Consider the following 12,955-nt stretch of genomic DNA (forward strand, 5'->3'; position numbering starts at 1 on the left):
GCCAGAGCCCTCATGACCCATCCTTTGTGACAACACCCTCAACAGCCTCGCTTGGAGGCCTGGGTTATTAATCTGCTTTATTACTCTCCTTAATCCAATCATTTGATGTTGCGGCCTGCCCGCAGTCCACAACACGAACGGTTCAACTGAGAATGGCAGTTCAAGCTGAAAAGAGAGGAATCTAGACGGGGCGGAAGAATGAATGGAGCTAAGACAACATTCTGATCAAAGCTCAATTTTACTATTTTCAGACACTCAGTTATAAAGGAAGGGGGAGGGAACCCAATATCCCGCCAAGTAACTCAGGGTCCAGTAGCAGGACGAACACGTGTGTGCCTCCAGGCAGCAAAGGCAGGGTCCAGCAGTAGGCATGGCAGGACGAATGAGCAGGTAGCTCCACCCTTGAGCAAGCAGGTTCCAGGCTGGGGGAAGGGAGGCCACAATTTGACAATCAAAATTAGCCATCGTACAATCGTCATATGCTTATTTGAGGTTATTCAAAGATTATTTGGATGTATCTTATGTTAGTTTTGAAACAGATGTAGCTCGGTTGGTGGAGTACTTTTCTAGTATGTGCATAGTCCTGGATGCTGTTCTCAGTACTGCACAAGTCTGGTGTGCTCATGCACACCTGTCTGCAATCTCAGCCTTGGAAGTGGGGAGGAGGAAGGATCAGAAGATCACGGTCATCCTGGGCATCCATCAGCATGTCACATAGTAAGTTCGAGGACTACAGGCGGCACTGTGCTCTACATCCTGTCCGTTGCTATGGTAAAACACTGACTAAAACATTAACTTAGGCAAGGAGAGGGTTTCTTTGGCTTATCAATCCAGGCCACAATTCATCATTGAGGGAAACCAGGGCAGGAGTGCAGAGGCTGAAACTATTTACGCCCCTACTCACTCATTCTCACTACTCACCCACTTATACTTAGCAAACTTTCTCACCTGCCTAGGGATGGAGCTGCCTACAGTGGGCAGTGCCCTCCCATGTCAATTCCGAATCAAAACAGTCCCCAGAAGGCATGGCCACAGGCCAGTCTGATGGAGACCATTCCTCAGCTGAGGCTTCTTCTCTTAGATGAATGTAGGCTGTCTGAAGTCAACAAGTCCAATTAGGACACCCTGTCTCAAAAACAAAGCAAAAAACCGTATGTTGAGCACTGAAAGGTACATAACATCTTAGCATGTGCTGACAGCGGATGTTACTTCCCTCTTAACATCCAGAATTACAGTCACTTTTCAGAATGTTTTTTGTTTTTTAAAAACACGTATGTTATAAAGAGGAAAGAGAGACACAGGAGAGCAACCTTCCTCACTAGCTGGTGTGGTTGCACCACTGGCTCTGCCCGTGGTAGCAGTATGATCCTGGGCAAAGTGACATCCCAAGCTGTGCCTCAGCCTCCCTGTCTATGAAGTAGAAATGGTGACATGAAGTAAGACGTCAACAATGCTAAGAGTCCCAGCAAGGATCGGGGTGAAGGGTCACCCGTAGCCATTGGCATCGCCGCGACAAAGCAGCAGCCTACTTTATAAACCTCCCTGGGGTGGGACCGTCTGTCTGTCGGTTTCCTCAGAAGTTTTGTTATAGAAAGAGTAATTCAGTGTCTGGCTTAATCAATGAGACTAATAGTTCTGTGTGAAATGGAATCAGATGGTGGAATCAGCTGACTGTCCTGTGGTGTCACGAGCTGGAGAACGGTGGGAAGGTGGTAGAGACACTGAGAAGTCTCCAGTCTCTGACACGACAGACCACGGGCTGCGTTCTGCTGTGCTCAGTGCCCTACCCTGGTCACACAAAGTGATTCATCTTCTTCAGGATTTGGTCTTTTCTTTCTAAGTATTCCTTTTGGAAACAATCCCAACACAGAAATAAAAACACATCACCACCACTGCCAGTCTCATGTTAACTGTACTTTCTTTTCATTGGAATTAACGTCTTTTCTTTTCTTTTTTTAAGATTTATTTTATTATGTGAGTACACTGTAGCTGTCTTCAGATACGCCAGAAGAGGGCATTGGATCCTGTTATAGATGGTTGTGAGCCACCATTTGGTTGCTGGGAATTGAACTCATGACCTCTGGAAGAGCAGTCAATGCTCTTAACCACTTAGCCATCTCACCAGCCCTAGAATTAACTTTTAAAATTGTTATTCTGGATATAAATTCATGGTACCTGTTTGGGGCCATGTTTTGTCTTTTTGGCATTTTTTTTCCTGTATGGTACTGGAGATTGACTAGAGTCTTGCATATGCTAGGCACATGCTGTACTATCAATGTACTGTATTACTATATTATTAATAACCATAAATATGTTACATTTACATCCTATTTTAAATTATTTTATTTTTTTTCTGTGTATGTGCCTAAGTGCATGTCTGTGTACCATTTGCATGGCTGAGGCCCACAGAAGCCAGAGAGAGGGCATCAGACCCTCTGAAACTAGAGTTAAGATCATTGTGAGCCATCATGTGGGTGTTGGGAACTGAACCCAGGACCTCTGTAAGAGCAGCAACTGCTCTGACCCTCACCCTTGGAGCCATCCTTGATCCTCTTCCCCTCCTCTGTGAGTAAGATTGCAGTAAGCTGCACAGGCTAACCTGGAACTCACTCTGCAACCTGGGCCAGGCCCGACTGTATAAACTTCCTACACCAGTTTTTCTGAGCAGCGGAGATCCTGATGCTGTGCCTCCAGGGCAGACATGATGACTTTCCCTTCAAATCTTGTGATTGGAATCTTTCATTGCCAATTGCTCTCTACTAAATTTTGCTCAGAAACAAGGATGGAGGGCTACAGATGAAGCAGCTGGCCTAGAAAAGCATTAATAGAAGAGACTATTCATGGCAGAAATGGCTAAAGAGGGGAATGCTAAGGCACCCTGAGTGCCATGGTTTGAATATGCTCTGCCCCAGGGAATGGCACTATCTGGGGCTGTGGCCTATTGGAGTAGGTGTGGCCTTGTTGAAATAGGTGTGTCACTGTGTGTGGGGGCTTTAAGACCTCATCCTAGCTGCCTGGAAGTCTGCTAGCAGCCTTCAAATAAATATGTAGAACTCTCAGCTTCTCCTACACCATTACCTGCCTGGATTCTGCCATTTTCCTACCTTGATGATAATGGACTGACCCTCCTCTGAACCTGTAAGCCAGCTCCAATTAAATGTTATCCTTATAAGACTTGCCTTGGTCATGGTGTCTGTTCACAGCAGTAAAACCCTAAGACACTATTGATGCCTGGCCACTCAGGAGGAACACAGGCACTGACAATATGAAGGGCCCGAGATTCGGCTGGCCTTTCAAGGTGGAAACTGCCTGCCACACTCTCTTGGATGCTGTAGGAAGCAGGAGAACCCTGAGTCAAAGTGAAAAGAAATGTCCCTATGAACAGCCACTGCAGCACCCAAGGAACCGACTGTCCTATTTCTCTTAGCTCCTGAGGCCCCAGAGAAGCAGTTCTCAACCTGTGGGTTGCATCTCCTTTGGGTGTCACACAGCCCTGTCCCAGGAGTCATCTAAGACCATCAGAAGACACAGATACTTACATGATGATTCATAACAGCAGTAAAATTACAGTTATGAAGTAGCAATGAAAATAATTTTACAGTTGGGGTTCACCACAACATGAGAGACTGTAGCTAAGGGTGGCCTGTGTCAGGAATGCTGAGAACCAGTGCTGCAGAGAGATGAAAAGGGAGAGCCATAAAGCACATTACATTCAGTGGGTGCCTTATAAGAGCAGAACCCTTGGGAGTTAAGAGATGGCCCAGCACTTAAGAGCCCTGGGCGCTCTTACAGGAAACTCAGGTCCCATTTCTAAATCAACCACACAATGGCTCAGAACTATCGGTGACTTCAGTTCCTGTGGAATCTAACACCTTCTGGGCTCCTTGGACACACATGTGGTGCATAGACACACAGGCAAAACACCCCACACACTAAATAAGTTAGAGAGAGAGAGAGAGAAATAGATACACACACACACACACTCACACACCCTGGAAAAGTTTCCTGTCTTTTACTCAGTCCAGAAACACTATATTCATACATTGGTTTGGATAGTGAATATGTACCTTTCCCATGAGAAAAAGAATTAATTCTTTCACGGCCATTGTCTTAGTTAGGGTTTCATTGCTGTGATGAGACACCATGACCACCACAGCAACTGTTAAAAAGGAAGACATTTTATTTGGATTGGCTTCCAGTTTCAGAGATTGAGTCCACTGTATCATGGCAGGAAGCATGGCAGATGCAGGCAGACACAGTGCTGGAGAGGTAGCTCAGAGTTCTACATTTGGCTTGACAGGCATCAGGAAGAAAGAGTGACACCTGGGCTAGCTTGAGCATCTGACCTCAAAGCCCACCCCAAATAGTAACACACTTCCTCCAGAAAGGCCACACCTGAAGGTGCCACTCCTTATGAGTCTATGAAGGCCAGTTTCATTCGAACCACTTAAGCCATCCACGATGCACTTAAACATTCAGTCTGCAAGAAAGGGTGGCTGCCTAGCAGGCTGTTTTTGGCAACATTTATCCATAAATAATCTTCCCTTTGAGCTCTCAAAACATGCATGTCTATCCTCTACAAGCTGCAGCTACATACTTCTAAGGGAATATCACAGAACCCAGAGGCTAAATCCAGTGGGACCACCCTGGGGTAGAGAAGCAAAGCTGTATTATCTACAGGAGAAAGGTGCTTTTCTTAGAAGACGTTCGTGAACGACTTGACAGAGCCAGTAACTCGACTCTTTGTTTTAGTTTTTTAAGGATCTACTTATTTACTTCTTTATACGTGTGTGCATATGTCTGTGAGTGTGTACTGTGCTGGTGCATGTGTCTGGGGCACGTGTAGTAGCCAGAGGAAGATGCCAAGTGTTGTCTATCAACACATATGCTCTATCTCTACAAACAGCCATTCCTTTTGAGACAGTGTCTCTCCCTGAACAAGGCTAGAGCTCGTGTTTTCTTTGGATTTACATCACCCAGAACACCCAATGGCCTTCAGGAGATGTAAGAATGTCTAATGGCCCTTCTTAGTTAATTCTGTGAATTAGCCTGTAAACCACTGTGGAATTTAACTTGCGGGAAAGTTAATGTCTGTTCAAGTAAATAAAGAAACTAGTATTGACGTGCATAAAATCCATACATTAAAAAGTCAGTCTATTGCAGGGTCTAGCCAATTTAGAGGGGAGGGAAGAGAAGGGGAAGAGGAGGGAAAGAAAGGGGGAGAAAGAAAAGACAGAGAGAGACAGAGGTTTTTCCTAGAGCAATTCAGTTCTTCAGCAAACATTGACATGGGATCCTAAATTCTTAAGTTCTGACACTGTCTAGGGATAGATAGCATCAGACGCCAAAGGCTCAGTCTCACACCACTGTCCTGTGCCTAGCTTCAGATGTCAATCCCAAGAGGTGAGTTCCTAGCCTGATTCTAGCTAACACGGTGACAGACTGGAAGTTCCCCAGGACCCTGTTCCCAGGTTCTGCCAATTGCTAGAACGTCCCATAGAATTGAAGTGACTTTCTTTCTGGACAACTGGTTTATTACAAGGGGTAATTAATTGACTTAGTAAGTTATCACTAAGGGACAATTGGCCAGCCAAATGAAGAGATCGATGTTCAAGGCAGGAGCTGGACGATTCTGGGAACAGGAGAGTCTACCCCGTGAAGCTCCATGAGGTTCCAGCATGCAGACGTGCTCCTGATTATCTCTGTAATGTCTGGATTACAATGCAGGCTGAGAGTGAGAGCCACCCTCATCACCATATACCTACCACCCATAAGGGACCACTGACTCCCCTAAGCCAAACAAAGCCTTAATAAAACCCCTGTCACTGCCAATGGGTGGAGGTGGAAGTCTCACCTGGTAAACCATAGGCTTGGCCCCACCTGCATGCCAGTCTTTGAAGGTGTGGCTTTCCACAGAAGGCCAGGTGTCTTTGACAAGGGCTTGTTATAAACCACAGAAGATTCCCTGTCCCTTCAGGAACTAAGGACAAAACCCATAATATAAAGAATCTCTCATATCCCTCATCACTTACAATGAGGGGTTTGGAAGTTACAAGTCAGGAAACATAAATGAAAATTAAAATGTGTGTTTCTTAGACCATGGTGAAATGACGGTATCATATGATAGTTGCTTATCTGGCTCTCCTGAACAATAATTCTAAGAAGGCGTCTCTCTCTCTCTCCCAGAGCCATACTTTATGATCCCTCATTAAGATGTTGCTTCTGTTTTGTCTCATGCTTGTGGTTGGAGATGTGAGTTGTCAGCTTCTTGCTTCAGCTGCCTGCCCACTGCTTGCTGCCATGCTTCCTGCCATGATGGATTCTTATCCCTTGGGAACTGTAAACCTGGGTATGTTCTTCTGTAAAAAAACTTAAATAAAAAATCTCAAGTTCTCTTCTCATCAGTGTTTTGCATTCAAAGCAGTAAGGAGTAAGACCACAGCATGAGGGCGTGTTTGGGATGGGCACTGCTGGGAGAGTGCAAACGAACGGGAATTCAAAAACTACTGAATGAGCCCTGGTGGCTTAGTGGGCAGAGGTGCTGTCATGCAGGCCCTGCGACCTGAGTTCAGTTCCTGGATCCACAAGGATCCTGAGGAAGTGACTACATGAAACAACTACACAAAGCTGTCCTCTGAGCTCCACATGTGTGCTGTGGCATATATATGCACACACACACACACACACACACACACACACACACACACACTGTGTTTTAAAAAGAAAACTTTTAAAAGAACTACTGAAAAGTCACACCACTAACAGTTGACAGGTTGGATTATAAAACACCTATTTCTTTCTTATAGGATTGATCATTTATGTCTAACTTTGAAATCAGACTTGTCTAGGCGCATATCTACATCCCTCGGGACTGTGTGACCTTGGTTAGCTAGAAGAGTTTACTGGGCTTTGGCTCATCCTCTGTCAATAACAGACACTATCACTGTCTATTTCATGGGTAGTAATGGTGGTTTTAAATAAGCCAATGCACATGAAGTTTCTATTGAGTCTGTAGCATGTATTCCACACATACTAATTCAAAATTATTTCCAAGGAAATTTTCACAACATGGACTGGCCAAACAATTCTGTCTTGTTAAGGATTTGATCTAGAAGTGTTTTTCTTCATTTTGATCCCACACCCCTGTGTGTATGAAGTATGTATGTGTGCTGTGTGTGTTCCTATATGTGTGTGTAGTGTGTGCATATGTGTATGTGCATGTGGTATGTGTGCTCTATATGTATGTAGTGTGTAAGTATATATGCTGTGTATGTAGTATGTGTGCTGTGTGTGTATGTATGTGTGTGGTGTGCGTTTATATATGGTATATATGTGCATGTATGTAGTATTGTCCTGTGTGAGTCTGTATGTGTGTGTAGGTGTGTGTGTCTGTCAAGGTATGTGTGTTGGTGTGTGTGTAGGTGTCTGTATGTGTGTGTGTGTGTGCAGGTGTGTGTATAGGTGTGTGTAGGTGTGTATGTCTGTGTGTGTATGTGTCTGTAGGTATGTGTGTAGGTGTGTGTAGGTGTCTGTCTGTATGTGGGTGTGTATGTGTGTGTGTGTGTGTGTATGTGTGTGTGTGTGTAGGTGTGTGCACATGTGTGTGTGTGTTCGTGAGTAGGTATGCTCCTTCCACTGTGAGTTTCAGGGACCCAGCTCAGGTTACCAGGCTTGAACAGGCTTTTACCAGCTGAGCTGTCTCCTGCCCTGGATTTAAAGTTTTAAAGTCTCTTATTTTTAGGTCATTGGACCCATTACTTTTAGGTCACTTGTCTGGTGCACATTCAGCTGCCATCACCACATGACCTCTCAGGGAACTTCCTGTTCTTCCTGCTGTTTTAGTGGTTTTGATGGTGTAAAGTCAGGGATTTCAAAGCTGTAGCTCCAGGTAGAGTTTTACCATGCAGCTCAGTGCTCGTGGTTGCAGCAATGTTAACTGAAACATAAAATAGGATGTTTTCTATTAGTTCAGTTCCTTCTCAGACCCATTCTCTACCCAGAAAAGGCTATGTAGCAGAGAAGATTCTGAGTAAAACCCTGCCGGTGGTTTTGACTAAGCTTAAAACTTTACTTTCGTTATTACCAGACAGGATCAACTGACATTAAAAACAAGACAAAACAAGAATAGTTTTAAAATTACCCTAAAGAATAATTTCAACATCAAAAAAAATCAGATGTTATTTATAGCCGTACCTGTAAAAAATACTTAATTTTAGTGTAACTATTTTTAAAGTAAATTTATGGCACTTTCATATGTAGTTATTAAGTATAAATTCTGTACTGGCTACAGGATTCTGACTTCAGAGCCTATAGTAGGAGTTATACTGAAAGAATTGATATAAGTTTAAATTGGTAAATTGGAAATCACAGTAGGATTTCATAGAAGATCCTGGGCTAGGTATTGATTACAGACACAAAGATAAAGATACAGTCCCTGAAGAGGAGACAGTCCTAGACTTGATGGTGAAGCAGATATGAAAAGCTAAACGCTCTGAGAAGACAAAGAAGAAATACATTTCCCAGGAAGGTGCCGGCACCTGACAGAAAGTGATTAACTATGCCTTCGAAGAACAATGACAGTTTAGGGATTTTTTTTGTACACTTAATAATAAAACAATGCAACAGCATTGGCATTCCCACACCATCTACAAGAGACACCCCTAACCTCACCGTACCCCTAAAGAATGATCTGGGGAAGAGCTGAAGTTCAAAGGTGAAGACACTAAGGGCCACATAGCTAGCCACACAGAAATTGAGTCCAGATGTGTACAGTTCCTTAGCCTTGTCCAGTCCAGAAATATCCATCCCACTCTCTATCACAAACAATCTGAGGTTAACTTGTATCTGTGTAAAGTTTAGACATAGAGCTTTAATCTGGAAGCTCAAATAAAATGTCAAATTGCTCCAGGATAGAGGACTTGCTGAAAACGAGGCCATGAGTTCTCTCCCTAGCTCAGAGTGAGAGGCAGAGGCTGGAGAAATGCACATAAGATAAAAAGACAATATAGAATCCCAGGTTAGCTAGCCAGCAGCAGCCTCCTCTCTCGCTGAACTCAAACTGCAGTTTGAAGATGGAGACTTCCAATTTCATGTGTTTGCCAGATTCCCTCGTCCATAACTTGTGAACACTAGAGTCAAGGGAAGAGCCCTCAGGCTTTTCTGAGACCTCTGGCACCCAGCACTCACACGTTGACTGCCTGATTGCTGATCTGCCCCATGTTTTTATAGGGAGCTTGCTAAGTGTGTGGTTTAGTTAAGGTAACTGGAGTGAAAAGACTAGACTTGGTGTTTGTAAGGTAGCAAAAACAAAGAGATGACATAGCAGTATGGTGTTGTGGCTTTTAGACTAGTAACTCTCCATATTTAACGTGTATCATCAAACCCCTGTGTACAGTTGCAGAACTGCCCTGCCTATCCTGTTAGGGTCATCACAGAGGAGACCTGGATCCACTCAGACAGCAGCTCTGGAGACGTTTGTGATGGAGGCATGCAAGTCTCATTTCCAAACTTCAACACTGATCTCGTGCTTTGAGTGCTTACAACACGAAGCGCTTGGTTCCTTTTCTTGGTGCTTTACACGTTTTATGGAATTCTCCCAGCACCTTGCGGTACAACACCTAGATTACGGATAGACGTGTAAGAAGGAGCAGTCCTTCCTTGAACCTACAGAGGAAGAGCAGAGACATATGCCTGTTGCACCTTCACCAACAACCTAGGGTTTACTGTGTCCTTGGCAGTGGGCTGGCCTGCCTCAGCGTACAGTCAGGATGCTAATGACAACAGAGAATACTGAAGCACCTCGGGGAGGTGTTTGGAGAACAAGACACTGCGAGGAAGGCTTTCAACTTTAGGAGTTGCTCTTCTGAGATTTGTGCTTGGCTGTTTGTTTTGTTTTGTTTTGTTTTGTTTTGTTTTGTTTTGTTTTGTTTTGTTTTGTTTTCTGGTGATCCAAAGTTAAGGCCTTGAGTCACTGGCCCTGAGCTACATCCCCACCCAAGTCCCTGAGGTAGAACATTTGAATTTAGAGCTACCTCATGGAGTATTTTTAGATCTACCTGCTGCCTTACAAGGTACTTGGATCTTTCCTACCCCTCTCCCTTTCTTAAAGCAGACTACTAAAACTGGTCTCTGTCTTTCCCCCAGAGACACAAACCTCTTCTGCTTCCTCAGCAGAACACCCCACCCTAGGTTGTTAGCTTGTCCCAGGTTAATAAGGCTGATGCAGTACCAATCCTAAGGCCCCAAGGGGTTTAAGGTTGTCTTCCAGAGCCCACAACTGCATTGGGATTAGAGGCAGTATATAATATTTTATTCTGTGAGCAGGAAGAACAGTTAGGTTGGGGGGGGGGACGGGGAGGAATAGGCTCCTCCCCCACGCCCCCCATACCCTGCTTTTTATCATGGCTTGGGAAATGATTGTCTTCTATAAACTCACCGTGCAGGAGCACACAAACTAGTTAATGGCTGCTGGCTGCCCGTTTCTGTCCTCTTCTGTCTCTCCCAGACTGCCAGGACAGAGTAATTCTTTTTCTGCTTCAAGTGCTCTGAGGACAGCCAGCTGGTTATTGACAAACTCTCTCTCTCTCTCTCTCTCTCTCTCTCTCTCTCTCTCTCTCTCTCTCTCTCTCTCTCTCTCTCTCAAGACTGCTACAGTTATCTTATCTGCACTTTTTTTTCCCCAATAGGCAAATTTTCTTTTTAGGGAGTTGCCAGCTTTCAAGATGTTAGTTTGTGCTTTCAAACTATAATTGGGCAGAGAGATAGGCAGACAAACCCAAGGTTCAGATCAATGGGTGAGAGAGAATCCCTCCCCTATATCGTCTAAACAACAGGTGGTTTGGGGCACATTGTTAACTCTTTTGCACACACACACACACACACACACACACACACACACACACCATCCCCACCTCTGCCCACACAAAATCGTATTCGGAGCTTTCATATGGAATGGCACCTGCTGCTCAAAGCCCAGAAGCCCATCTTGCAGGGTCCAGTAACGCGGGACTCCTGCCAGCCGGTCAACAGGATTGAGGTTGACCAGGGTCTTAAGGCTTTGTAAACTACGGGCATCGGATATTTTTCGTTCTCCTCTGTTCCCCTCATATATACCACCGCCCCCTCTCCACCCGCTTCCTGGACCTTTCACTCTCTGGGGAGGGGTTATCTCCAACCTGACCCTCTGGGAGTTCCCAGGAGGGCTAATTTTAGCAGCAGCCGCTCTGCTTCAACTTAGCCCAGGGAGGAGCTGCGGTGTAAGAGCGGATGGCGGGCTCACAGAAACCACCCGCTTTTTGGCATTGTTAGGGTTGCACACAGGAGGCAGAGGACTGATCTTCCCTGCTGTGCCAACCAGGTGGGCAGCTCCGAGCAGCGGAATCATCCAGCCGCGGAGAGGCTTGATTTCCCGGTGGTGAACGCGGGGCCCGCCCAGCGCGGGCCCGCCTGCCCTGGACGCCTGGTGGTCTCGGCAGAGGAGGAAGTTCCCGGGCACCGCTGCCTGCGTCACAGCGGGGCTGGCACCGCGGCGGCGGCTCGGCAGCCGACGGCGACCCCGGGGCTGGGCGCTGGGCGGCGCTGGCTGCCGCGGGCCAGGCGGCGCGCGGGGCGGCGCTGGAGGCGGCTCCGCTCGCAGGCGGGGAGGCACCGGGGAGGAGGAACAGGGCTGCGGAGCTGGGGCGTTAGCTGCGTCCCGGCTCAGAGCCCGCGAAGAGGACGAGGACCGAGGCGCCGCCGCGGCTGTGGCCGCAGCACTCTGAGCGCGACAAGCCATGAGCAGCGACGCCGCGGTCGCTTGCCGCCGCTGAGCCCAACCCGGACACAGCTCGCCGCGCCCTGGCATCCTCTTCTGCGGATACCCTCGCCCCCAGAGGTAAGTGCCGGGGACCCGCGGAGGGATGGAGAGGGACGGCCAGCACCCTGCCACTAGGCTCGGTTCTCTGGGCGCGCCCCAGCCTGGACGCGTCCACCCTCCCTCGTTCGTGACCCTGCTTCCCCAGGGCTCTGGGACAGGCACATTGTGGTCGCCTCCCCAGCGTGCGGTTCAGGGATCCCGCTAACCCCAACCCCACCCAACCCACGCGGGCCCTGGCGTCCGCGCCAGGGACCCCCCAGCCGGGCGCCCAGTACAGCCTGGCCGCCGTAGGTTCTGGGGACTGGGGGAGGGGCGTACTAGGAGAAAACGCGGTCGCTGCAGGGATGGCCCGGGCGATTCTCCTTCCCTACCTTCAAAACCCCCGGAGATGCTGGGGCCTGGTTTTTCTGCTCTTCTCCCCAACCCCCTCGCCTCCCTGGAAGATGCCTGAAGTTACACTTTTTGAGGAAGGAGGGGGAAATCGAAGGTCTCCACAGAGATCCAGTGAGCACCAGTCCGCTCACCTGCAAGTCCAGAGGGGCCGGAGGGGGCTGCTCGGCTTCCTAAGACCCTGGAGGCCAGCAGCTGCGGCCAGGATCTCTGCCTTCATCCCAAACTGACCCTAGCAGGCTAGAAGGCTCTTTTTTTTTTTTTTTCCTGGTTCCCAGCTTAGAGGTGTTTGGGATGGAGTTAGCCCCTTGGGAGCCTCAGGGTGTGCTCTATAGATGCCAAAGCCTTTCTTTTTTTCCAGCAGCTAATGCTTCCCTCCCCCAACACTTGGCTGTGTACATCAGATTTCAGTTATTTTAAAATCCTTCAAGTTACCTTTCTTTGCAACGGCTCAGCCCACATCTAGTCCCCATGCTTAATGCGGATGTTTTATTAGAGGATGAGAGCAGAACTTTACTGAGTCTCCAATTCCTTAAGTATTTTTAAACTCGCAACAAATTAGTTAGGAAACATTTTTGGGTTCCCATCCTCCTTAAAGTGAAAAATAAGACTAATTGATCTTCGTGGGAGTGCCCGGGTTTGGCTCAGAGAGCCTTATTACCCTTTAGAGGTGCTGTTTCACATTTACAGACTGCAGTAGCATAAGAAGTG

At 47.0% G+C, this 12,955-nt stretch overlaps 1 protein-coding gene and 1 long non-coding RNA gene across 2 annotated transcripts in view; one reads left to right on the plus strand and one right to left on the minus strand.

The window, feature by feature from the left end:
• Window positions 1-301: 301 nt before the first annotated feature.
• Window positions 302-11,328, minus strand: LOC110295488 (uncharacterized). Its single transcript, XR_002378078.3, has 4 exons — window positions 11,175-11,328; window positions 10,436-10,544; window positions 949-1,125; window positions 302-422 (listed from the first exon to the last, which is right to left on the minus strand). It is a non-coding gene; the product is annotated as an uncharacterized LOC110295488 (long non-coding RNA).
• A 322-nt stretch (window positions 11,329-11,650) lies between these two features.
• Lrrc8c (leucine rich repeat containing 8 VRAC subunit C) overlaps window positions 11,651-12,955 on the plus strand; it is a 101,810-nt gene continuing 100,505 nt past the window's right edge. The window contains exon 1 of the mRNA XM_021162448.3: window positions 11,651-11,872. The gene's annotated coding sequence lies outside the window, so the exon portion shown is untranslated. The remainder of the gene's footprint in view (window positions 11,873-12,955) is intronic.

The sequence above is a fragment of the Mus caroli genome, unplaced genomic scaffold (genome assembly GCF_978045245.1).
Source record: "Mus caroli unplaced genomic scaffold, Mus_caroli_1 scaffold_4, whole genome shotgun sequence".
Classification (NCBI taxonomy): Eukaryota; Metazoa; Chordata; class Mammalia; order Rodentia; family Muridae; genus Mus; species Mus caroli.